Source organism: Camelus dromedarius, chromosome 3 (assembly GCF_036321535.1).
Source record: "Camelus dromedarius isolate mCamDro1 chromosome 3, mCamDro1.pat, whole genome shotgun sequence".
In the NCBI taxonomy this organism is placed as follows: Eukaryota; Metazoa; Chordata; class Mammalia; order Artiodactyla; family Camelidae; genus Camelus; species Camelus dromedarius.
Window position 1 is genome coordinate 59,089,431 of NC_087438.1, and position 25,364 is coordinate 59,114,794.

The following is a 25,364-nucleotide window of genomic DNA, read 5'->3' on the forward strand; positions in this document are numbered from 1 at the left end:
TGATATCATTGCTATGAGATTTCATTCAGCCCAGCCTGTGTGAGACCCTGTCTTGGGCCTTCAGCTCTCCTGAACTCCAAGGTGCACGGTGGTGTGCAGTGGTAGATAGCACAGGTGCTTTGTGATTGAAGACTTCCTTGTCAGAATACAGAGATTGCCCATAATTTGTCAAGCAGTGAAGAATGACTGGAGATTACAAGGAAAAGAGGGGGAGGGTTATACTTACAAAATAAACTCTTAGGAAAGGAACTCAGTAATTTACCTACTGTGACGAACTAGTAACTAAAAGAATTTAGAATGAAGATTTTGAAAGACGGTATCTCTAACTCAGGCATATACTGATAATATCATCTATAATCAGACTTCAAAAATCAGACCCTCAGTGATATGTCAGAGAGCCTATAAGTGCAGGTGAAAGCTCACTTAGAGGTGAGTTGGGGGGGGTGGTAAATCTGATCAGTAGTTTTCAAATATTTTTAATAGTGAGCACTTAAATTTACAAATAAAAAATATGCAACCATACACAACATTTCACTAAGACCAATGAAAGCAGAACTGCTCTGGTAATGTGGGGATGGGGACATGTCACCCAGCATGTCTCAGTATGGCCCCCGGGCTTCCCTGAACAATTTTAGGGCATTACCCAACACAAGCAAAGAGAAGTAAATGATTTCTCCAGGTCCTCTACATTCCCTCATCAATGATAAAACAGCCTGGCCCTTATGAATATGTGACCTTAGATTGTTGCCAGTCACCAAATTAGCCAACACCACCAAAGTATGTAATGACTCCCAGTAACTCCTTGTTGGGCTGCATGCCACAGGCCTGCAAGCCCTGTACTTGCCCAGCAGCGAGACCGAAGAAAGAACCTGGAGTCAGCAACTGAGATTATCAGTGGTTTAGTGGATAAGGGGAGCTTACATGTCTGAAGAAAGATCCTGGAGTGACACCCCATCGCCTACAGCAGACAGCGGCAGGCAAGACCTGGAGCAGCCTTTACTCCCAGGGCAAGGAGGAAACCGGTTATAGGGGGAATTGACGTCAGGTTGACTTCCCATTACCAGGGAAACTAGCAGAGGGGCCCGCCCCTCACCGACCCTTTGATAAGCTCTCCAGGTGGTGATGTTCTGATCTAAAGAGTAGAACACTTACTAGCTGGGGCAGGGGGCCAGTATGTAGGAAGGTCAGTCAGGTGAGTAGGCTGTAGGTGAAGCAGGCACTGGTCGAGAAGGGGATGTACAGAAAGCAAGAGATCTTGGGTGGCCTGATCATACACCGCCCCCCACCCAATACTGCATAATCTTATCAGAGTAACTGCATATAAAATAAGCAGAAAACTACAGAAACATCGTAAAATGACAGTGCTGAGTAGTTCCCAAGGCTCATTGTTAACCTACATTAACTTGTTCATTCACATCAACCTAGCATATATAACTGTTCAGGTAGTTCTTTGCACAGTTTTTTATATAATCCCAGTTTTGATTTAATGTTGGATTTAGTATTTCACTTCAAAGTGTGCATAAGCATAATAGAAACTAAATACAACCCACAATTTCATTCTCAACTTTAGAAATTATGGAAACATAATGAATGATTTTGTGAAGTCCATGTTTCAATTCCATATGTACTCTTAAAGTATGTTGAAATTTTTGAATCAATGAAATAATCAAAATTGAATAAATTAAGGGTGTCCATGATCAAAATACACATACACTCATGCAAAAATGCAAACTAAGAGTTTCTCTAAGGAATTCAAAATGCTTCACAGGTGATTGTTTATCATTCATGTTAATGAAGGGCAGATGATATTCATTTTAGTTAATGGCTGTAATTTTCCACCCTGCCAAATTTTTTACTGACCCCACTGCTAAATAATTTAAGCTTAATGTGCGCTTTCTCCCTTTGCATCATCCTTTGAGGGGAGAGCTAGTGAATAATAAAAACACAGAATTGGACAATAGATCTAAAAAGGGCAAAAAAGAAATTCTGAATGGTCCTTAACTTGTATAATCAATAGGTGACTACCCTATTTGATCTCATAATTCTCTTGTGAGCTAGAACGGGAAGATGCAATTTGCTAATAAGGAAACAGGTGAAGAGAATATATTCACTATGCTAACTCCACATGATTTGTCCAGTGTCACCCTGAGCTAAGACTCGGCATAGAATTGAGTGATTATTGAGATAATCCAAACAGAGCATTGGATTACTAAAGAACCAGACGAATCTCCTCATAAAATTTAAAAATAGGGCTGGTGCGCATGTTGGCTTTGTACAAAGATAATTTTGTCAAAAGATACAATTATTAACTCTGAGGAAAATAACTTCTTTTAAAATAGCCTTAGATATTTTAATTTAAACTAAAAAAAATTTTTTTCCTTTTAAACTCAGGGCACTGTGTTATGCTAGATGGAGCGGCAACATTCAGACCTTACCTTCAAGGGACTTTAAATCTAGGAGAGAGCATAAAATGTATGCTAGTAGTTATTAAATGCTCATATGCAATGTTAGTGCTGCAAGGGAGATACAAAGAGGATGCAGAGCTTATGTTCAGCTTGGGACCTGATAAGAGGTTGGGTAGGGATATAGATGAAAAAAGACTGGGCATGAATTGATAATTATTGAAGCTATCTAATGGGTACGTTACATTATTTTGTCCATCTATTAATTTTTTCATAATAAAAGTGCTTCTTAAAAAGTCTTCCTCAATGAGATGGCATTTGAGATAGACTTTGGCAAAAGGGCACTAGCCAGTAAACCAAGAAGTATGGGTAGAAATAGCAAGATCCTGACACGTAGTTGGAAAAGCCCTAGGCTGATTCGATTGATGTTGTACTGCTTAGGTGAAGCATAGAGTATATATTGGGGCATAGGAGAATGGGATAAAACTAAAAAATTATTTTTATTATTATTTCAATGACTTTGAGTATTAAATTGTGACATTTAAAATTATTACAGCAGTTCCTAGTGGCTTTAGCATGATTTGATTAAAAGTTTTGATTATAGGGGAAATAAAGAGGCTGAAGTGAAGCAGATATGAATCCAAATTCCAGTAAGAAGGACTTTACAAAGTTGAAGAGAGGCTGTGCAGTCCAGAAAAGAACAGGGACATGGAATAGAAAGTCCAGGAGAGGAGCTGTAGAAGGGGAATATTAGGACACTCGATTGACAGAGGACAGAGAATGTCAAAGATAAATTTAAGATTTTGTTTCCAGTCTGGGTGCACATAAGCCAGGATGGTCATATCCAAATTAGTGAAGAAGACAAAGTAGCTTTTAGGCATCACTAGTCTGAAGGGCTAGGAGGAGGACAACTAGACAGAGGTGACCAGAAGATGCCCTCCACAAGAGAGAGGATTGGGAGAGGAGAGAAACTTGGGACTTATTCATATGGAACTAAGCATTGAAGCACAAAATTGCTGAGCAGGTGAGTAAGTAAAGAGAAGACAAGAGGGCTGAGAACAAAATCTTGGGGAGTTAAGGGTTTGGTTTGATACGAGAAAAAAGAGCTAAAGACAGAAGAGAACTCAGATAGTAATACTACTACTAACATCTTGTATTTACTAAAGATCGGCTAACAAGAAACAATGTCAAATTTAAATGGCTTAAAACCATGAAAGTTTATTTCTCACTCAAGCAAGAGTCCAACACGGATACTTCTCTTTAGGCAGTTCTTTCCTTAGCGGCAAATGCAGGGATTCAGGCTCCTTCCCTCTTGTGACTTTGCCCTCCTCTGGGTCCCTAAAGTCCTTCTCATTCAGCCAAAGGATGGTGAAAGCAAATAGGAAAATCATGGATGGGAAGGTTTGATGGTCAGCCCTGGAAGTGATGTCTGTCACTTCTGCCCACACACCATTAGCTAAAAGTCAGCCACTAAGCTGCTCCAAAACGCAAGGTATTCTTAGTCAGAAACTGTCACATCTCATGTTTGCATCACACAGTTTTTAGAGGATTGTCTTACACTTCACTATATAGTACAGTTTCATGGAGGTCAGTAAAGCCCAGTGGTTAAATGTATGAACTCTGGAGTTAAAATCACTTGGATTTGTTTCCTGGCTTCACTATTTGTAGCATAAATATCACCTAGAATAAAGTAATTCACCTCTCTGTACCTCATCTGTAAAATGGTGATAACAAAATCTAACCCATAGGATTGTTAGGAAGATTAAATGAGTTTAACAAATGTACAGTATTTAAATAGTGCCTGGCATGTGTCTGGCATGTAGTAAGTTCTCGGTAAAGATTAGCTATTATTGTCATATTAGAACTATCACATTAAGACTATAGCAATTTACTGGTGGAGTGAGCATTAAATAATATGACATGTAGAGAGGTGGTAGCAGGGGCCAGAGAAGAAAAAGCCATCAATTTGTCCATTAAGCTGTATGAATAATTACAAAAAATTCTGCTTTTTTAACAGTTGTTTAGCACCAGCCAAACAAGAGGTGAAAGACTCTGGATTTCTAACGCACAGCAATTTTCAGTTAATATGTCTAGAACTGCAAAATAAATAACCTCTAAGCAAATCAGGTGGCATCACAGTCAAGTTAAATCCTAGAAGGTTCAGATGGGGTCTTATTTCGAAGGTCTCATATCGAGGTAAGTAAACCATGCCTTGGAAGGAGAGTGCTATCAATTTGAGATTCACTTTCTAGTCTTCCTTCTCCCAGGACAAAATCGTTTAGTAGGTCACAACCAGAGGACCTGAGTCAGTTCATTTCGCCTGAGCAAGCACTTGACTATACTTTGCGTATACATTAGGGTAAGCATGAAAATTGCCTATGGGTGTTTATTTTTGGAAGGCTCTCTTCCCTCTCCAGCTTCTATGCTTCCTCCCTATCCCCATTAAATAATCTTCCCATTTTGTCACTTTTGTGGTCTCTTGGTAAATCTTCAAGTATTCGTTTTATTAAAAATTCTATTTTAGAATTAAACCTTTTGCTCTGAAAACTGTAGATTCACAAACTCATATGTTGTAAGTAATAATACAAAGATCCAATATACCCTTTACCCACCCAGTTTCCCCCAGTGGTAACATGGTACTAGTACAGTGTAATACAGCACACAATACAATATCACAACCAGAATATTACCATTGATACAGTCAAGATACGAAACATTTCCATCACCACAAGGATCCCTCTTTTGGCCATTTATAAGCACTCCCAGTTCCCACCTACACCCATCCCTTCATCAACCCCTAGCAATCACTAATGTGTTTTCTATTTTTACGGTTTTTGTCATTTCAAGAATGTCATATAAATGAAATCATAAGCATGGAACTTTCTGTCATTGGCTTTTTTTCACTCAGCATAATTCTCTGGTGATATTACTCCAGGTTGTGTATATCAGTAGTTGGCCCCTCCTTATTGCTGAGTAGTGTTCCATGGTCCGGGTGAACCAGTTTGTCTTGGCATAGACCTACTGAAGAACATCTGGGTTGTTTCTGGTTTTTGGTGATTACAAATGAAGCTACTATAAATATTCATATATAGGTTTTTGTGTGAGTTTATGCCTTCATTTCTCTGGGATAAATGCCCAAGAGTATATTGGTTAGGCTGGAAAATATTTGCATGTTTAGCTTTTAAGACCACTGTTAAACTATTTATTAAACTATTTTCCAGTGTGGCTGTATCTTTATTTTATGTGTCCACCAGCAGTGTATGAGTGATCTACCGTTCTCACCAACATTTGGTGATATCGGTATTTTTTAAAGCCATTCTGGTACATGTTTAGTGATACCTCATTATGTTTTGTTTTGTTTTGTTTGCATTTCCCTAGTGGCTAATGATGCTGAACATCTTTTCATGTAGTAATCTACCATCTGTATATTTTTTTTGGTACAGTGTCTCTTCATGTACTTTGCCATTTCCCTATTCTAATTGGATTCTTTGCTTTTTTTACTGTTGAGTTTTGAGAAGTCTTTAAATGTTCTGGATATAGAATATCTTTTTGTCAAAGATACACCCATCTTTTGTCAAATACGTGGTTTCATATATTTTCTCTGATTCTGTAGCTTCTCTTATCATCCTCCTAACAGAGTCTTTTGCTGACAAAATTTTCAATTTTGATCAAATCAAACTATCAGGTTTTTTTTTTCTGTAAAGGATCATGCTTTCGGTATTTAATCTAAGAATTCATTGCCTAATCCTTGGGTCCCAGAGATTTTCTCCTATGTTTTTCGGTAAAAGCTTTATAGTTTTACATTTTACGTTTGGTTTTGTGATCCATTTTGAATTAATTTTTGTATCAGGTGTGACATGATTGTCTATGTAGAGAATCAAAAAGAATTAACCAAAACACTCCTGGAACTAATAAGCAATTTTAGTAAGGTTTCAGGATACAAGGTTAAGAAACAAAAGTCAATCACTTTCCTATATACCAGCAATGAACAAATGGAATTTGAAATTAAAAGCACAACACTATTTACATTAGTATCCCCTAAAATGAAATACTTAGGTATAATGTAACAAGATATGAGCAAGAGCTACATGAGAAAAACTACAAACCTCTGATGAATGAAATCAAAGTAGAACTAAATAAGTAGTGAGGTATTTCATGTTCATGGAAAGGGACACAAAATATTGTTAAGATATAAGTTCTTCCCAGCTTGATCTATAGATTCAATGCCATCCCAATCAAAATCCCAGCAAGGTACTTTGTGGATATTGACAAAGTGATTCTAAAGTTTACATGGCAAGACAAGAAACCAAGATAGCCAATATAATATTGAAGAAGAACAAAGGTGGAGGACTGACACTATCCAACTTCAAGATTTACTACAAAGTTACAGTAATCAAATTAGTGTGGTATTGGATACACAGATCAATGGAATAGAATAAAGAGCCCAGAAATAGACATCATAAATATAGTCAACTTATCTTTGACAAATGAGCAAAGGCAATAAAATAGAGTTTTTTCAACAAATAACATGCAAAGATTGAATCTAGACACAGATCTTACACTCTTCATAAAAATTAACTCCAAAGAGATCACAGACCTAAATGTAAAACACAAAGCTACTATGCTCCTAGAAGATAACATAGGTTGGGTTTGGCGATAACTTTTTAGATATAACGCTAAAGGTACAATCCATGAAAGAAAGAACTGATAAGCTGAACTTAATTGTAACTAGAAATTTCTGCTCTGCAAAAGACACTGTCAAGAGAATGAAAAGATAAGCCACAGACTGGAGAAAATATTTACAAAAGACATTATCTAAAAAAGGACTGTTATCCCAAAATATTCAAAGAACTCTTTTTTTTACAGTTCACGTTAGTTTTAATGATTTTTTTTCTTCCAGTTTTTTGAGATATAACTGACATACAGCAATGTGTAAATTTAAGGTGTACATCATAGTGATTTGACTTACATACATCATGAAATGATTATCACAGTAAGTTTATGAACAGCCATCATCTCATATAAATACATTAAAGAAACAGAAAAAATATTTTTTCTTGAGATGAGGGCTCTTAGGATTTACTCTCTTAACAACTTTCATATATCACATACAGCAGTGTTAATTATATTTGTCATGCACATTATATCCCTAAGACTTACATTTCTTATAAGTGGAAGTTTGTACATTTTGACTGTCTCATTCAGTTTCCTCTCCTCCCAACCCTAGCTCTGGTAACCACAAATCTGATCTTTTTCTATGAGTTTGTTTGTGTGTTTGTTTTGTTTCTGAAGTATAATTGACCTCCAAAACAATGTTAGTTCAGTTGTACAACAGTGATTCAATATTTCTATACATTTCAAAATGATCACTGATAAGTCTAGTTACATGTCATCATACAAAGTTCTTTCGTTTCTTTTCAAATATTTTTATTTCTCTTTTTGACTTATTTCACTTAGCAGAATACCCTCTAGGTCCATCCACGTTGTCACAGTTTTCCCAACACCATTTATTGAAAGGGCTATTTTTTTCTCCATTGTACATTCTTGCCTCCTTTGTCATAGACTAATTACTCATATTTCAAGTTGCTGATTTCTTAAGTTCAAACACATTTTTAACAACCTTGCATTTTTACTGCCCCCCAACACTGAATATTTTTGACAATCATATTTTACATATTTTTGTTTGTGTATCCCTTAACTACTTATCGTGGATACAGATGATTTGACTGCTTTTGTATTTTAATCTTCCCACTAGCTTTGTAAGTGGTTGATCTACTACCTTTACTATATATTTGCCTTTACCAATAAGATTATTCCTTTTGCAGTTTTCATATTTCTAATTATGGCCTTTTTTTTTTGCTTAGCAAAGTCCCTTTAACATTTCTTGTAAAGCTGGTATCATGGTGCTGAATGCTTAGCTTTTGCTTATTTGTAAAATTCTTGATCTTTTCTTCAAATCTGAATGATAGTCTTGCCAGATAGAATATTCTTGGTTGTAGGTTTTTTCCTTTCACCACTTTAAATATATTGTGCCACTCCCTTCTGGACTGCAGAAAAGTCAGTTGATCACTTTATGGGAGTTCCCTTGTTAGTAATGTGTTGCTTTTCCCTTGCTGCTTTTAATATTCTCTATCTTTAATTTTTGCCATTTTAATTACACTATATCTTGGTGTGGATCCCTTTGGATGGATCTTGTTTGGGACACTATGCTTCCTGGACATGAATGTCTGTTTCCTTTCTCAGGTTAGGGAAGTTTTCAGCCATTATGTCTTCAGATATGTTCTCTGCCCCTTTCACTTTTCTCTGGGACCCATATGATGGGAATGTTAGTATGCATGATGTTGTTCTCTTAAACTGTCCTCATTTTTTCTCTTTTTTCCTTTTTTCTTTTTGGCTTCAGTGATTTCCACTTCCGAGTCCTTCAGTTCCTGATCTGTTCTTCTATATCTGTATTAAAATCTACTAGTGATTTTTGTCTAGTTTATTTTTTATTTCAGTTATTGTATTCTTCAGTGCTGTTTGGCTCTTCTTTATAGTTTCTCTCTATTAGAAACTTCTGACTTCTCACTGGGTTCACCCATTCTCTTGAGTTCTTTGAGCATCTTTATGATCATCACATTGAACTCTTCATTGGGTAGATTGCTTATCTCCACTTCACTTAGTTCTTTCTCTGGGGTTTTATCTTATTCCTTCATAGGGAACATATTCTTCTGTTACCTCATTTTGCCTAACTTCTATTTTTATTTCTACTATTTCTCTCTCAGTCTTGTCTTTTGGTTCTGGGTTAAATGCTGATTCCTCTACTTTGTTCCTACTATTCTATACCCTACACTATGTAGTGTTTGGATAATCACTACCTTGTATACTTAGAAGAGAAAAATCTGTCTTTTGCAATAATTTAAAACTCAGATAATATCTGACTTTTAAGTACCATCTTCCTCCAAAGTATTCCAAAGTATTTTTTCTGGCCTTTCATCCTTCTCTGCCTTTCCTTTAAAATACAAATAAAGAGATGTAGTGTTTCAATAGCATGGAAGCCAGGAATCTTTGTCGAGGATATGTCAGACATCAGAAGGAAATTTTATTTTCTAAAATATGGGTACATAATGCTATAGTGCAGGGTAAGACTCTGGGTGAAAAATAGTGGGAGATTTCCATCTGTCTACCTACAGTGTCTTTCCATACCTTAAAGACAAGTCCACATCAACTACAGAGAAGCAAACCACCTTCACACTGGGCAGGAGGTGCTTTCTAGGGAAGGCAGCCCCATTTGCAAACTTCTCACTCCATAGTTCTCCCCACACCCATGTTTTGAAGTTTCATGTCTATTTAATTTGACAGGAACTCCAAAAGAAGAGCTGAGAGGGCCCAGAAGTTTAAAGCAGGTGTCATTTTATACCTAGATATGTAAAAGAGGTCAAGTGGGATGAGCCATGGTGAGAGAATAACTCATTATTGCCTCATAATACCCAAGTGTAAACCACATTTGTTATGTAAGACACTCAGGCAGCCAGATCAAGGTATGTCTTTGACCAGCAGATCCACATTAGTGAAGAGACTTTAAATATCCAGAAAGTTGGATAAAAATAATGCATATCAACCAGCACTCCAACGTAATGTCTAAGACAATGGCTCCAAGAACAACCAGATAGACAATCGGGGAATATTGGACTAGATAGATTTTTCCTAATTAATAAATACATAGGAAAAAAACACAATATGAGGCCTATGAAAATTTTCTGAAGTGTCAAATTCAAATATCACTTTTATGATATAAATGAACAGCACAGTTTTGAAGAACATTTACTACAGGAAATTTTATAAAGTTTTTCCCTGTATTCCTTCAAATCCAGAAAAATTAGAGTCTATGAATGAGGAGGTAAAGGATGAGACAACAGACTGGGATAAATGAGGAGTTGGCTGGGAACCAGGTGAACTGAGTTATATAAGGGAAGATCAGAAAGAAACAGAAAAATGTGTCTGCAGAATTGAAAACATTGTCATAAGTGATAAATTCCAGATATATAAAAATGTTCTGACAGTAAGGAAGATATGCTGGGGTAACAATACTATAATACGAAAAAAAAAAAAGGAAAAATTAAATTATGAAAGAGAAGATCACAGGGAGAGAATGCAGAGAACAGGTGGAAGGAGAACAAATGAAAGAGAAGTGAAACCTCAGACCTAACAAAAGAAAACTTCGGGTCTGGAGAAAGACTGATACAGAGAGATCAAGAAGGCTCACCTTATAGGTGGCAGAACTAATGAAAAGACATCACTATGAAAAGAGACTACTATTCAAGTATATTCCCATAATGTTAGGGAATTCCAACCAAAAGGAAAGATCCTAGAAGCATCAGGAAAAATAAAACAGATTTCCTATCCTAGAATGAGAATTGAGCTTGCTTTAGACATCTTATAATACACAAAATAAATACCTCATAATAAGCGAGAAGAAAAGAGAGCAGTATCTATAGTTTTGAGGGAAAAAAGAAGGATTGAGACTCAAGAATTTCATACAAAAACAAATTTGTGTGTGAAGACAGCAGAAATACATCTCTGTTATGAAAGGCCTTAGAAATATGCAACTCATCTGTTTTCTGTAAACAAACTGTAAAAACATTTCACCTAAATGAGAGACAAAACAAATATAAAATTTAATAATGGCATTGAAGGATTAGTGGTAAACATTGAAGACAATGAAATGTAGAATTTAATTAATAAAAAGGTTTTTAAATGATTTCAAAACAATAAGCAAAGATCACTTTAAGAAAAGGCACAAATTACAAAAACATTTAATAATCACCGGGACATTGTATGTACAGGGGTATTAGTTTCTTTCTATTACACATTGTATTTTATTTATAAATTAATCATTAAGGAAACAAGAATTTAATTAATATGGTAATCATTAGTAGAATGATAAAAAAGAATACTATCAAAATCACTAGAATAAGTAGGTAAATTTTAGTTTTCATGAGACAAAACCAAGAATCAATAGAAATATCAAAGAAACAAAAACAAAATCAAAATGACATGCTAACATGTACAAAGATGTCATCTATGACACTAACAGTTAAATTTTTCAATTAAAATTCATAAATATTCTCAGGTTGAGTTAAAATATTAGTATTTGATATGTTGAGTTGGTAAAATGTTAGTAAGCTTATATGGTATTTGAACAGCATAATTTTTAAAGTTTAATTGTTACATATATATATATTTTTTTAACTTTATACTCCATGAAGAGAGAAATATTTTTCAAGAATCCATGGATCTTTGTATGAGTTAATCATAAATATGACCACAAAGGGAACACTGATAGTTTTTAAAAGTGAAAATTAAACAGACTTCATTCTTTTACTATAAAGCAATAAAATTTAAAGTTAATAACAGAAAATCAAACAAACCCTCAAACACTTGGATATATGAAATCTCATAAATAATTATTAGATTAAGATATCAAAAGTACAATTATAAAACAGTTTAAATATAAATATAAATATGCTGTTCTTTGAATTTTTCTATAGGCTTAAAGACTTTCATGGTAAAGCTTGGAAAACTACAATGGGAGAACTACATAAATTTGAGTACTGTCTCCTGCTCTCTCTTCTCTGCACTGGGTGAAGGAAAACCCTTCATAGACAACTTTAGCATAACTTTGCCATGATGAGAACAACTTGCATGGTGAATACTGTCCAGAGAAATTGTGTGCTTTGAGATAATTTAGAAGATCACTCCTGGCAGCACCTAGAGATTTGTTTTTTTAACTAATTTATGCTCACAAGGTATGGCCTTCAAGAGCATGTGGCATTCAAACCACTTACACACTTTAATACAGTCACCACAATAGAGTTATTCATGTGGTTATTTGAAGTCTGGTGGCCTAATCCTCTCATATGATAGTGTACTTTCGTGAGTTAAAAGTCAACATTAAAAAGGCTCATAGAATTAATTTAGGTTCCCTATGAATCATCACTCAGCCTGCTATTGCAAACTATACTGTCATGGGAAGAGGGGGGTTCAGTGGGAAGCAAAATGCCAGCGCTCTCCTTTTAGACAGAATTAAAATCTTAAATCTTTAGGACTGTTCTTCTTGGAAGAACATGTACCCTTCGGTGGGAATTTAGGATTTAAATGCTATATTCAAAAGATCAGGACAACTTGACTTTTTTTTTATTTTTAGATGTGAGACTAAATGGTAAAACTGTATCAGAATATTAAGAGGCGAGCACCCTTTCAATTCAAAATGGCACATTGTTACCAGTAGTGATTCAGGTAAATAAATATTTTTCTGTTGGACTTCCAGTCTCATATCTGTTCCCTGAGCTGGTCAGTGTTAAAATCCAGTTCCAAATCTTTGATAATTTCTGCCTCCTTCCCAAATTGCTATAACAGCCACCACTTCATTTCCTTTTTTAACCTTGTTTTTCTTTTCCTTCCTGTTTTAACCAAGTAACCTCATTATGCCATTAACAAATAAACAGCTTTTAAGTGGTTGAATAAGAGAGAGTTCAAGAATATCTTTTGAGAATCTAATAATGTGATCTTCTTAAATCTTGCAACCAAAACTTATTTTTCAAAGAGTGTATGATTTGAAAAATTGAGTTTGCAAGACTCATTCAGCATTTACTAGCTTTTGGTTTCACTAATAATATCCAGATAATGAAAGTTAATCATGGATATGTTAAATTTCTCACTTTAAAGTTTTTTTTTTTGTTGTTTTGTGTCATTTATCTAGTTTCTAGATAAATGTCTAAATTCAATGGTTGAGAGCACAGACCTAATGAACCATAACCTTAGAAGTGTTTCCCCTCTGGTGAAGTTCAATAAACTGTTGAAGTAGTACTGCTTCTAGGAATTAACATTTTTTACCCTAATAATTAAAGTAGCTGGGAATTGAATAGTTAACTATAGTTGTGCCTACCAGGTTCATCTCCCAAGATGAGAAAAGAAAGAAAGAATGAAACGTCTTTGTTCAGTGCTCCTTGTCAACCTTCACAGATTGGAAAAGAAGAAAAGGCTACTTAGGGAAAGCTGACACAATGTGTTTCTGTCCACGTATAATTTATCTTTATGCTGCGAGATTTTAAGAGATAAAATACTCCAAATAAAATAATGTCCAATCAAAATATTTGCCATGTTTTCCACATGGCAGTATTGAATATATATAGTCAATATATACTTTTACAAAATAGCCTCTAAAAAAAAATCACTAAGTTTTATGGACTCACAGTAGTATATCTTAGGATGAGTGCTTTACTTTCAGCTTCAGGAAAATATTAAAAAGAAAAATTTTTAATTCAGCAATAAGATTTTGATTATTGAACATATTTTCATGAATGTTGTTTCAATCCTGTTTAGATCTAACAAAGTTTACAAAGGATTTGTACTTTACAAAACTTGCTTATATATATTTGAGGTGAAAGTGGCAGACATTTGTAGACATGAAAAAATAAAAGGCATTCTGAGTCTGAAAGACTATTTCACATTATAATATTTGATTAAGGCTAGAATGTCTGTTATACTTTGATAAAAGGAAACCTTTCCTTAAAATCACTCAGAACTCAGAACTACCAACCTTACACATAAAAACTTCATTATGTCAATTTCTCTGTTTCATTGTCTCAGTCACTACAATTGGGACTGAATACCTGTTAAAACAAACAATTCATTCATTTGCATTAAATACCTCTTTCTCCTGTTTCTTGAGTGAACCAAGAAGTACCCATGCCATAGTGTTTCTAGATCAGTGACTAGGAGCCACTTAGCTTTTGCTAATTGTATTTTATTCCTGGGTGCCTCACACTGATCACCTAATTTTATTTGTAAACTAAGTCTTTACCTTATATTCTGAAGGAAGTGATTAAAAAGAGCCCACAGAGTGCCCCTCAAAATAGATGATATGAACTTATACTAAGACATATTATTGTAAAATTTTGTACATTGGAGATAGTGTTTTAAAAAGAAAAAAATTATTTCACAAACAAGAATCAAAAATCAAAATTGCTGCATACTTCTCACTGGAATACAGGAAGTTCAAAGTCAGTGGAGACACACCTTCAAAATGCTGCAGGAAAATGACTTCTAAACTAACATTCCTTATCAAGCCAAATTGTAATCAAGTTTCAGGGTAGAATAGATAAATTTCAAGCAGGTAAGTTCTATAAAAAAAAATGTATTTTCCTTGTTCCTTTATCTCCAGGCCACTGGAGACTGAGTTCTACCAAAATACAGGAACAGACCAAGAAACAAGACCTGGCAAACCAAAAACAGTACTTCCAACCCGATAGGGAGATGAAGGTAATAAGCATAATGCTTGTGAAGGAAGATTTCAAAATGAAAAGTGCAGCTATAGAGGATAACCCATTCATATTGGGGCATGATAGAAGGCTCTTCAGAAACTCCATTAGGAAGATGATATATCAATTTCTGAATATCTGATGCATTTAAACATTTTGAGAGGAGATGTAGACAATTTGTAAGACGTTTGGATGGAATCACAGCCAAATACGTAAAAATTTAAGTAAATAAGGAAAGAAAAGTATTAGTTCTAGACAAATAGAAGTTAAGCAGTAAAGGGAGAAAAATCATGATTTCCTTCCTAGCCCTGCTGGAAATAGTGTATAAAGTGTATTAAACTAGCCACTTCAGCTCTCTTTAAGTTACTGTTTCCATGGTGTTTCTGTTTTCTGTTCTTTTCACTTTCAACCTATTTGTATCTTTGTGAAGTGTCTCTTTACACAACACATGGTTAGAGTAATTTTTTTAATCCATTCTGCCAATCCTTGCCTTTTGATTAAAGAATTTAATCTGTTTACATTTACCGTAACTACTGAGGAGGTAGGATTTATGCCTACCACTAATGTATATTTTTTTAGATCTTTTTGTTCCTCTGTTCCTCCACTACTTCCTTTTATTTGTAAGCTAAATAGAGATTTTTAATGTACCCCTTAAATTCACTTGTCTTTTTTTTAGTTATTCTATCAGTGCTTGCCCTCAGTATTACAATTAGCATCTTAATTTAAACAATCTAGTTGTATTAGGGCTCTGGCAGTTTACCACTGTGTATTAGCCTTCACTTTCTGATCACACAGAGCCTCATGGTCAGACAGAAGTGGGAGATAAGGGTGTCCTTAGGTTTTTTTCCTAGGCGTGTAAATAGTCTGCACATGAGTCCAAGGAATATTTTAAAGGTTTTCAAATCCTGCTATGAACATCTCATTTCCCAGATATTCTTTTTAAGTCTTTGGGTCATTAACTTGTTTGCCCTAACTGGTATTGTGCTTCAGGCAGCTGCAGTGTTGAACAATTTCCTCTGATTATTTTTGATAAACACTCTAAGGATAAGGCTTTTCTCATTGAATAAGTTCTCAGTCCAGTCAAATAATGACAAATCCTGTGAATATGGATTTTCTAGGAACTTCCAGATATATCAAGTAGTAGCAATTCTCTGGGGAAGAAATATTTTAAGGAACTTCAAAGCTGGTCAGTCCCCTTCATGAAGGGGTTGCTAGGCTGCTGGTTTTCAAGGCTATCATGGGGCTTGGGAGAGAATGATGTGAGATGGGCAAGTTAAAATGCTATGAAGTGTATGTCCTTACTAAGTTTCAGCAGTTTTTCTTGAATAAACACTCCTTGGATTCCTTTAAGTTAATTTACAGAGTTCCGAACAAGTTGATTTGACAATTTTTGCCTTTGTTCTCGTTGCTTTTATGGAGGAGTAGATTTTTCAGAAGCACTTACTCTGCCAATCTGGAAATCACACTCCCTAACCATATTTAAATGATAAAGTAAACAGTGGTTATTGCTTTAACCAAAGTACACTGCATTGGCAGGATGAGTGGGGGTGGGGGTTGCATGTTTGAAGGGTGCTTTCACGTGATGCAAGCAGGAGTAGAAAGAATCCAAGTCCTCATCTTCTTCAGTGGAAGTTAATAGAAAATGCCCCAAACTAAGAAATCAGGAGTTGGCATTTCAATGATATTATTTAGTGACAAAGGAAGTAAATGTGAAAATATCAGAGTAAAGAGGTAAAGGTAGTTACATTTTGAGAGAGGCAGAGATGCAGATATGAGATAGGTCAAATTTATGAGCTCTGTGGATTCACCAGCAATCTGCATGATGCTACTGATACTACTGATTCTCCAGTTAGATTGCCTGACACCAACTGCATTCTCATAGGCCATAGAGAGAAGGTTTTGAAGATCATAGGAGACAGGCTTGTTGAGCTCTATGGCAAGGACCATGTCCTTGTGGCATTCTGCCTATTCCCCTGCTGAGGACTGATACAATGTCTAGTCCTGGTTCCTTGTGAGAAGGAACTTTTTTACTTCCTTACCCTGGGCTCACCTCTGTTGCCAATGCAGTACAAAAGGCCACTGGATCTAATCAGCATTCATGCACCCCCAGAAGCTTAGTGTTTGGCAGGGTCATAAGAATGCAGCTTGCTAGTGGGCAGGTGGAGAGTGTCATTACCATAGACCTACTCACTAGCTGACTGAATGTGCTATGGCTTAAACCTTGGGTGTCACCACCACATTCCTTTTCTGGCTTCCCCAGAAGCTGCTTGGACAATCTAGATGGCACAATCTGGAAATGCTGAGGAGTGATATTCAATGGAGTAAACTCTGACCAAGGGGAGACAAAAACTGTTTGATAATTTTTTTCCTATGACCTCTCTGAAGACATCCTACAAGACCAAGCAATCTGCTGCACTTACCACAAAACTGAGACCAGCTGGGTAATGAACACCCTGTTATTTGTTCCTCCTTTTTTCCAACTTTACTTTTCTTTTTTAAAATAGGGACACTTTTTAATAATAAACCCATCAGGAAGCTATAACTGTTATAAACACATATGTACATAATAACGGTACCCCCAAAATAGTGAAGCAAAAATAGAATTGAGAAAAGAAATGTACAATCCAACAATAATAGTTGGAGACTTCAATACCCCACTTTCAGTAATGGATAGAACAACGAGGCAGAAGATCAACAAGAAAATAGAAGACAAATAATACTGCACATAAATGTGACTTAACACATATCTATAAAACTTTACTCTACAACAGTAGAAAACACTTTCTTCTCCAGTGCACATGAAACAATCTCAAGGATAGAGCTTATGTTAGGCCATAAAACAAGCATAACATATTTGTTAATAATATAACAAATTCCATGTAGAGGATTTTACCACTTTAACAAGTGAGCTTTACCCCAGGAATGCAAGGCTGTTTTAACATTCAAAAATAAATTAATGTAAGACACCATATTAATAGAATAAAGGAAAAAAACTACATGGTCGTCTCATTAAGTATAGAAAAAGCATTAGCTGGGGGAAGGGGACTGGAGGAGGTGTTGGTCAAAGCACACATAATTTCACTTAAGCAAGATAAATAAGTCCTCAAGATCTACTGTACAGCATTGTGCACAAAGTTAACAATATAGAATTTTATGCTTAAAATTTTGTTACTAGAGTAGATCTTATGTTAAACATTATTTTTTTTAAAAAAGAAGTAGGAAGGAAACTTAGAGGTGATGATTAAGTTTTTGGCCTTGTATATGGTGTAGGTTTCATGAGTGTATTTTTACCTTCAAAATCATCAAGATGTATAAAGTATGTACAGCTTTTTTTGTATGTCAATCGTATCTCAGTAAATAAATTTTAAAAAAGAACTATCCACATCCTCCTCAAAAAAAGAAAGAAAATGCATGTGACAGTATTCAACATGATAAAAATACTCAACAAACTGTGAATATCCTCAGTCTGGTAAAGAGTCTATATTGAAAACCTGCAGCTAGCATCATAATAATGAAATTCAGCATGTGACCTTATTTAGAAGTAGGGCCTTTGCAGTTGTAGTTCGTTAAGATGAGGTCATATTGGATCAGGGCTGGCCCTAAATCCAGTATCCTTAAAAGAAGTTCATATGAAGATACACATGGAAGAAGGTTATATGATTTCAGAGCCAGAGGTTGAAAAACGGCAGCTAGAAGATAAGAAACGCCAAGGACTGTTTAGAGTGCCAGAAGTTTGGAAGAAGCAAGTCATGAATCTCCTCTGGAGCCTTCAAAGAGACCATGGCCCTCCCAACATCTTAATTTCAGACTTCTATCCTCCAGAACTGTGAGAATAAATTTCTGTTGTTTTAAGCTACACAGTTTGTGGTAATTTGTTAGAGCAGACCTGGGGAACTAATACAGATCTTGGTACCAGGAGGTGAGGTGCTGCCACAACAAATACCTAAAATTGTGGAAGTGGCTTTGGAATTAGATCATGGGTAGAGGCTAGAACAATCTTGGCCAACTTTACTTTCATTTTCCTCTCACTGCTAGCTTTCTGGGATTGTACCACTATATATATGTGTGTGTCTATGTATATGGATATATATACACACATACATACACACACACACACACACACACACACACACACACACACGCAAACTATAAGTTTTTCCCTTGAACCCAGTTTTTTAGGGGTTTCCTAACATACCTGTAAAACTGTTTTTCTTTTCAGACTGGTTGCACGCATAACATTGATAAAAATAGAAAAATAGAATCTTAATTTTTTTTAAAGGGTAGAAAGGAGAAAAAAAGATACTAGAGAATCTGCTACAACTAAATGAGAAAATAAGCATGTGAAAGAAGATATTTGATCCAAAAATCATGGAATTCGTTGGAAGGGTGACAAAGAGAAGTCTTGGACTGACATTTGAGGCATGCATCTAGAGGAGAGCAAGGAAATGCAGGGCTGCAGGAGGGAGGTGCCAGGACAGAATGAAACTGGTTGGTTTTCTGATGTGTTATTCTAGAAAATAGTATCATGAGAGTTAATCACGTAACTTTTGGAATGTTTGGGAAAGAATTAGCAATATGTACATAGAGACTCAAGCAAATAAAAAATGAAACAATTATAAATTTCAGAAAAAGCAAATAATGCATCAAAAGAAAAAGTAATCAGAACACAATTTGACTCAAGAGTGAACAGGATTGTGTAATTACAGTAATGTGAACACTGAATATGGATTAGCCAAAAGTTATGACATAAATATAGTGGGAGGAAGAAACATGGTGGAAGAGAGCTACTTCCTCACCTGCCATCACAGGAAGTCAGTAGAGAGTGTCTAAAATGGATAAATAAAAAATTTCCACAAAAGCATACTATTCAGAAATAGAGTAAAGCCTTGAGAAACAATTAAATGAACTGAAAATTGTCACTGGGACAAAGTACTTGAAGGTGATGGCAAGTACTGTTGTTCTTTCTTTTGTTTTTTTTTTTTCAGTCATATAACTTCTTTATGCCATTAACCTTTTTTAAATAATTGACTTTATTCTTTTCTCTACTATTAACATCATACTTTAGTATAGTACATTGCTTAAAATTAATGAAAAAATATTGGTACATTATTATTTGCCAAAGTCCATACTTTATCCAGGTTTTTTTAGTTTTTACCCCCAGTGTCTTTTTTCTGTCCCAGGATCCCATCCAGGTTACCACATACTTAATGGTCATGTCTCCTCAGGCTCTCATGAGTGGTGCTCAGAATTTTTTTTTCTTAATAACCTTGACAGTTGTGAGGAATACTGGCAGGTATTTTGTAGGATGTCTCTATCAGAATTGGTCTGATGTTTTTCCTGTGATTGTTTTGGGGTTATAGGCTTTGGGGAAGAAGACCTCAGAGGTGAAGTGCCACTTTCATCATACCTTATCAGAGGTATTCAGTGTGACTTATCACTGTTGATGTTGGACCTGATCATCTGGCTGCATAGAGTTTGTCATGAAAAGTTAACCTCCCCCTCTCCTTCCATACTGTACTCTCCAATGACTTTTTAAACAATGTACATTTATTACTTGGATTAAATTTCAAATTAATTACAATATATAGATCTGTTCCAGATGTTTCATTTCTGAACTATTTGTTACTTTCCTAGAACTGTGAGCAGCAGCATGCAAAAGTTCAAGACAAGTAGCCTCAAAGAGCCAACGTCAGCCTGGAGGGGCCTTTACACAAGAAGAGGAGCCTGTGGTATGTCAGTATGAGCTGGAGCAGCCATCGTGAGGTTCAGGGTTAGCTCTGGAGTGGAGTTGCATGGATGGATTAGAAACTGATGGGCAGTGTCTCAGGGCCAGATAGTGGGAAGTGAGATAGACTAAGTTGGCACAAAGACTGCGGTGGATCAGGCAGGTTCCCAGGCAAATGGGTTGAGTATCAGAAAGTCAGGGATCCAGCTAAGATTAACAATGGATCAGAAACTTGGGCAAGGAATCTGAATAACAGGAACGGAGCACCCTTAAGAAAAACAAGCAAGGAGGTGTGGGTATAGCTCAGTGGTAGAGTGCAAATTTAGCATGCACGAGGTCTTGGGTTCAATCCCCAGCACCTCCACTAAAATAAGAAGAAGAAATAAGAAATAAATGAATAATTTTTTTTTAAAAAAAGAAAAACAAGCAAAACAAAATTTGGCATTCTAAAGGCATTTTGATTCAAGTCAGAGACAATTTCTGAGCATAGGAACCAGTGTCTTTTATTATCTTCCTTGAGGATTCAAGCTGGAGTCCTTGAGGCTAGGTTGGATCTCTTGACTGAAGTGGGGAAGGAGGAAGCAGCATTTCTGGTGTAATATAAATCATATTGTGGTGATGTATATCATAAAGGTTCAATCAAATGGCACAGTTAACATTTTATGTGTTTGATAAATTGAAGCTAGCATTCCTTCCATCTCCAGAAGTATATAAGTCTCTATTTTGAGCCGGAAGGAATAAAAAAACCCATTTTCCTCTGGGATATTTTTCTAGAACTGGTGGCCTCTACAACAACAATCAAAATTGCTTTCCCACAAAGTTTTATAAGGGACAGTGGAGAGTGGGAAACCTTTGTCTAAATCGCTCCTTCCGGACATGAAAGTTATCTTTATGCAGAAGTAGAGGAATAATCATCATTGTGCTCTCCCTCCCCTCGTCCCCAGTTCATTTATCCATGGAAGTGACTGGTCAGAAACAGGTTCTCAGATCAGTTGTCCATCTTCACAGGGAAAAAAGCTGGTTGTTAATTTAATTAAATAATTAAATAATTAAGTACTTAAGGCTTAATTGCGCCTCTAAAATGTCCTAGAACTCTGCAAGTGGCCAGGGCTACAGAGAAAGTAGACACAGAGATTGCCCTCAAGAAGCTCACATTCTAGTGAAGAATCAAGGCAAGAACACAGCCCTGTTCCCCAGTGTGATTAGTGCTCTGATTAGGATAAACACATGATGTTACAGAATTCTTCTGGGGAGTATCTAACCCAGCCAGGAGGGTAAGAAAACTTGCTGGAATAAAGGCTTTATTCAAAGGTGGTTGTAATCAGGGAAGGGGACTGTTGTGAGGGGGAGAATGCTCAGACTATAAGATCTGCAAACATCTGAAAGGTCATGCAAAAAATGAATTTTCTTTTTATAGGGAGGGAGAAAATGGCTAGAAGGAATCTGGCTTGGATAGGGGAATGAGATGAGCAGGTGACGTGATGGGACAGTTGACTTTTCTTGCAGTCAGCTGATCACCTGGAGAGGCTGCTAAGGAGGATTTTTCTGCCCCAAAACCCAGAGGTGCAGCAAAGATCAGGTGCAGCTAAGTTCAGGTGCCTGGGGGAGGGAAAGAAGCCTGACTAAAGTTTGGTCAAGTCAGGCATTTTGTTCAGACTGGTCAGGGGGACAAACAGTCCAACTAATCATTTCTGAGATAAAGAATGGGAAATTGGAGGGTCTCTGGCCTCATCATAGAGGAGGGCATCAAGGAGGGAATCAGTGAGTCTTATCTAAGAAGAAAAAGTTTGGTTCTCTGCAGTAAGCTTTTTTTCTTGAATATAAAAGAGTTGGGGAAAGTGGTGGGAGAGATTTATTAATTGTAGCTTTTTCCAGGAGCACAGGGCTCAGCTCAAGTTCAACATTATCAATATCTAAATTAATACTGTAAAGAAAATCAAGAGAACATTAGAGACAGGGAAATAGCCATGAGGCAGAATAAACATGGTATCTTCCAGGAATGTGAGGCATTGCTACACTTGATCTCAGAAGCAGGAGATTGTTAGAAGGGTCCCACAGCAGTTCAGAAAAAAATGTTCACTTGAATTAAGGAATAGTAGTCAAATGCCCACATAGATGTTGGCCTGGGAGATGGAATAAACATGTAAAAAGTGAGTTATGAAACTACTGAAGAGTTTGACTATGAAAGACAATTCACCTCAGCTGAGAAAGCAGTCCAAGTAGTAATCAGATCACTCTCTCAGTTTGATCTGAGGTAACATATCAGATTTTTATATCTAGAAGGCCAAGAGGCAGAACTACATAAAACAGACCTATTTTCTGGGCAATGATTTTTTTGGATTTGATCCCAAAAGCACAGGCAAAAAAAGCAAAAATAGACAAATGATAAAAAGCCTCTGCACAGCAAAGGAAATAATCAACAGAGTGAAAAGGCAACCAATGGAATGGGAGAGAATATTTGCAAATCATGCATCTAATAAGGGATTAATATCCAAAATATGTGGAACTCATAAAACTCAATACTTTAAAAAAAATGAACAATCTGATTGAAAAATGAGCAAAGGACCTGAACAGACATCTCTCAAAAGAAGACATACAAATGGACAATGAAAAATTGTTCAGCATCACTAACCATCAGAGAAATACAAATCAAAACCACAGTGAGAGATAACCTCACACCCACTAGAATAACTACGATCAAAAAGACAAAAGAACAAATGGCAACAATGTAAAGAAAAGAGAACCCTTGTACACTGTTAGTGGGAATGTAACTTAGTACAGACATTACGGAAAACAATATAGAGGTTTCTCATAAAATTAAAAATAGAGCTACCATATGATCCAGCAATCCTACTTCTGAGTATATAGCCAAAGGAAATGAAATCAGAATCTAGAAGAAATATTTATACTCTCATGTCCATTGTAGCATCATTCACAATAATCATGATATCGAAACTACCTAAATGTCTGTCCACAGACGAATGAACAAAGAAAATGTGGTATAAACATACAGTGAAATACTATTCAGCCTTAAAAAAGGAAAAATCCTGTCATTTGTGACAGGATCGATGAACCTAGACAACATTATGCTAGGTGAAATAAGCCATACACAGAAAGACAAATACTGTATTGTCCTCACTTATACGTGGAATTTAAAAAGTTGAACTCATAGAAGCAAAAAGTAGAATGATGACTGCCAGGGACTGAAGGGTGGAAGAAATGGGGAGATGTTGGTCAAACGGTACAAAGTTTCAGTGACACAGAATGAAAAAGTTCTGGACACCTAATGAACAGCATGGTAACTATAGTTAATACCATATTATATACTTGAATAATATTACATTGTATACATACTGTATATTGAAATTTGCTGAGTAGATCTTAAATGTTCTTGCGATAAAAAAGATAACTATGTGACATGATGAATATGTTAATTAGCTTGATTGTAGTGATCACTTCACAATGTATATGTATATCAAAGCATGTTGTGCATTGTAAATATGTATAATTTTATTTGTCAATCACATCAATAAAGCTGGAAAATAAATTTTTTGAAAAGACCTATTTTAAGCCAATTTAAATGACTGTGAACCCACTATGATGTGTCATATTTCACCACTATGTTTATATCCTCAATAAAAACAGCTTTAAATTAAGCAGTGCATTCATATGACTAGTCTCATTTAAAGACTTAACTAAGTTAGTATATCCAGTACTAAACCAGAGCCCTAAGTATAGCATGCTAGAAATCAAATGTCTCCCCAAACAAATTTCTCCCTTAAAGACAATTTTATAATCTTCTCAAAGGTAAATTCAAATTCCCATCCCCAGACTTGGCTTCCAGAGAAACTTCCCTAAATATTGCACCCAAGAAATGAACTTCCAACTTCCTAAAAATATCACAAAATCAAGGCCATATTTCTTCCAAACAACAAATAAAATAGACTATTTGCCAGTATCTGCTTAACATAGTCAATGTGAACAAATATTAATGTTAAGCCAGTAGAATTTAGGGGGTTTGGGGACCTTTTCTTGTTTTGTTTTTGTTTGTTTTTACTATCTGTATTGATGAAATTAACTGGGAAACTATAACCTCTCTTACTATTGGATAGATTCTGCAAATGCTATAGTCTCTAGTATGAATCTTTCTTAATAGATCTTCTCTCTTCCATTCATTCATATAGCAATTACTGAGGGACTGTGATGTGCCAGGAAAGGTCCTGGATTCCAGAAATATAAAACTGAAAAAGACAAGGCTCTACACTCAAGGATTTTGTGGTAATGAAAAAAACAAACATCCGCATAGTGACAGTTGTTGTATATGTATCATGTACTAATTTACAAACTATGATGTGAGCTCTTTTATTTTCTAAAAATCTCATTCTGCCCCTGGCTTGTTATTGTATGGCTGGGAAGTTAAGAAAGTTCTTCACATTTTTAAAGGGTTGTAAAATACCAAAGACAAAGAAGATAAGACAGACACCTTATGTGCCTGCAAATGCTAAAATAAGGACTATCTAGATCTTACAGAAAAAGGTTGCTAACTTCTGCTCTAGACCAGTGATTCTTAAATGAGGGTGCTCCTTGAGATCTCTTGTGAACTTTGTTACTTCAAATATACATGCTGAATAGATATTCTTACCAGAATGGGGTAATTCTCTTGTGTACTTGATTGAGAAGCTTTGCTACATACACTTTCCCTAAGACAGTTCTCAGAACACTCACCTGGATTTATTGAAATTTTTAGCAAGGAGTTTCTTCATTAACGCATCTTACCCTATACATCACAGAATATCCCTTTTACCCTATTTCACATGCCTCAGTAGGATAGCCCCCTACCTCTTATATGGGAACATTTTAAATGAACATAGTTCTTTGAAAGGAATAAAACACATTCACATCTATTATATAATTTGATCCTAATAATAATATAGC

General features: G+C 35.7%; 1 long non-coding RNA gene across 9 annotated transcripts in view; it reads left to right on the forward strand.

Annotated features, from left to right (window-relative positions):
• LOC105099635 (uncharacterized) overlaps positions 1 to 24,085 on the forward strand; it is a 58,558-nt gene extending 34,473 nt beyond the window's left edge. For 3 of the 9 annotated variants that reach the window (XR_010378990.1, XR_010378989.1, XR_010378988.1), the window contains 6 exons: positions 2,392 to 3,426; positions 4,420 to 4,598; positions 11,933 to 12,190; positions 12,589 to 12,680; positions 14,608 to 14,705; positions 20,339 to 24,085. This is a non-coding gene — a long non-coding RNA (uncharacterized LOC105099635). The remainder of the gene's footprint in view (positions 1 to 2,391; positions 3,427 to 4,419; positions 4,599 to 11,932; positions 12,191 to 12,588; positions 12,681 to 14,607; positions 14,706 to 20,338) is intronic. The other 6 variants (XR_004135589.2, XR_004135580.2, XR_004135590.2 and 3 more) reach the window with 4 other exon arrangements.
• Positions 24,086 to 25,364: the final 1,279 nt, after the last annotated feature.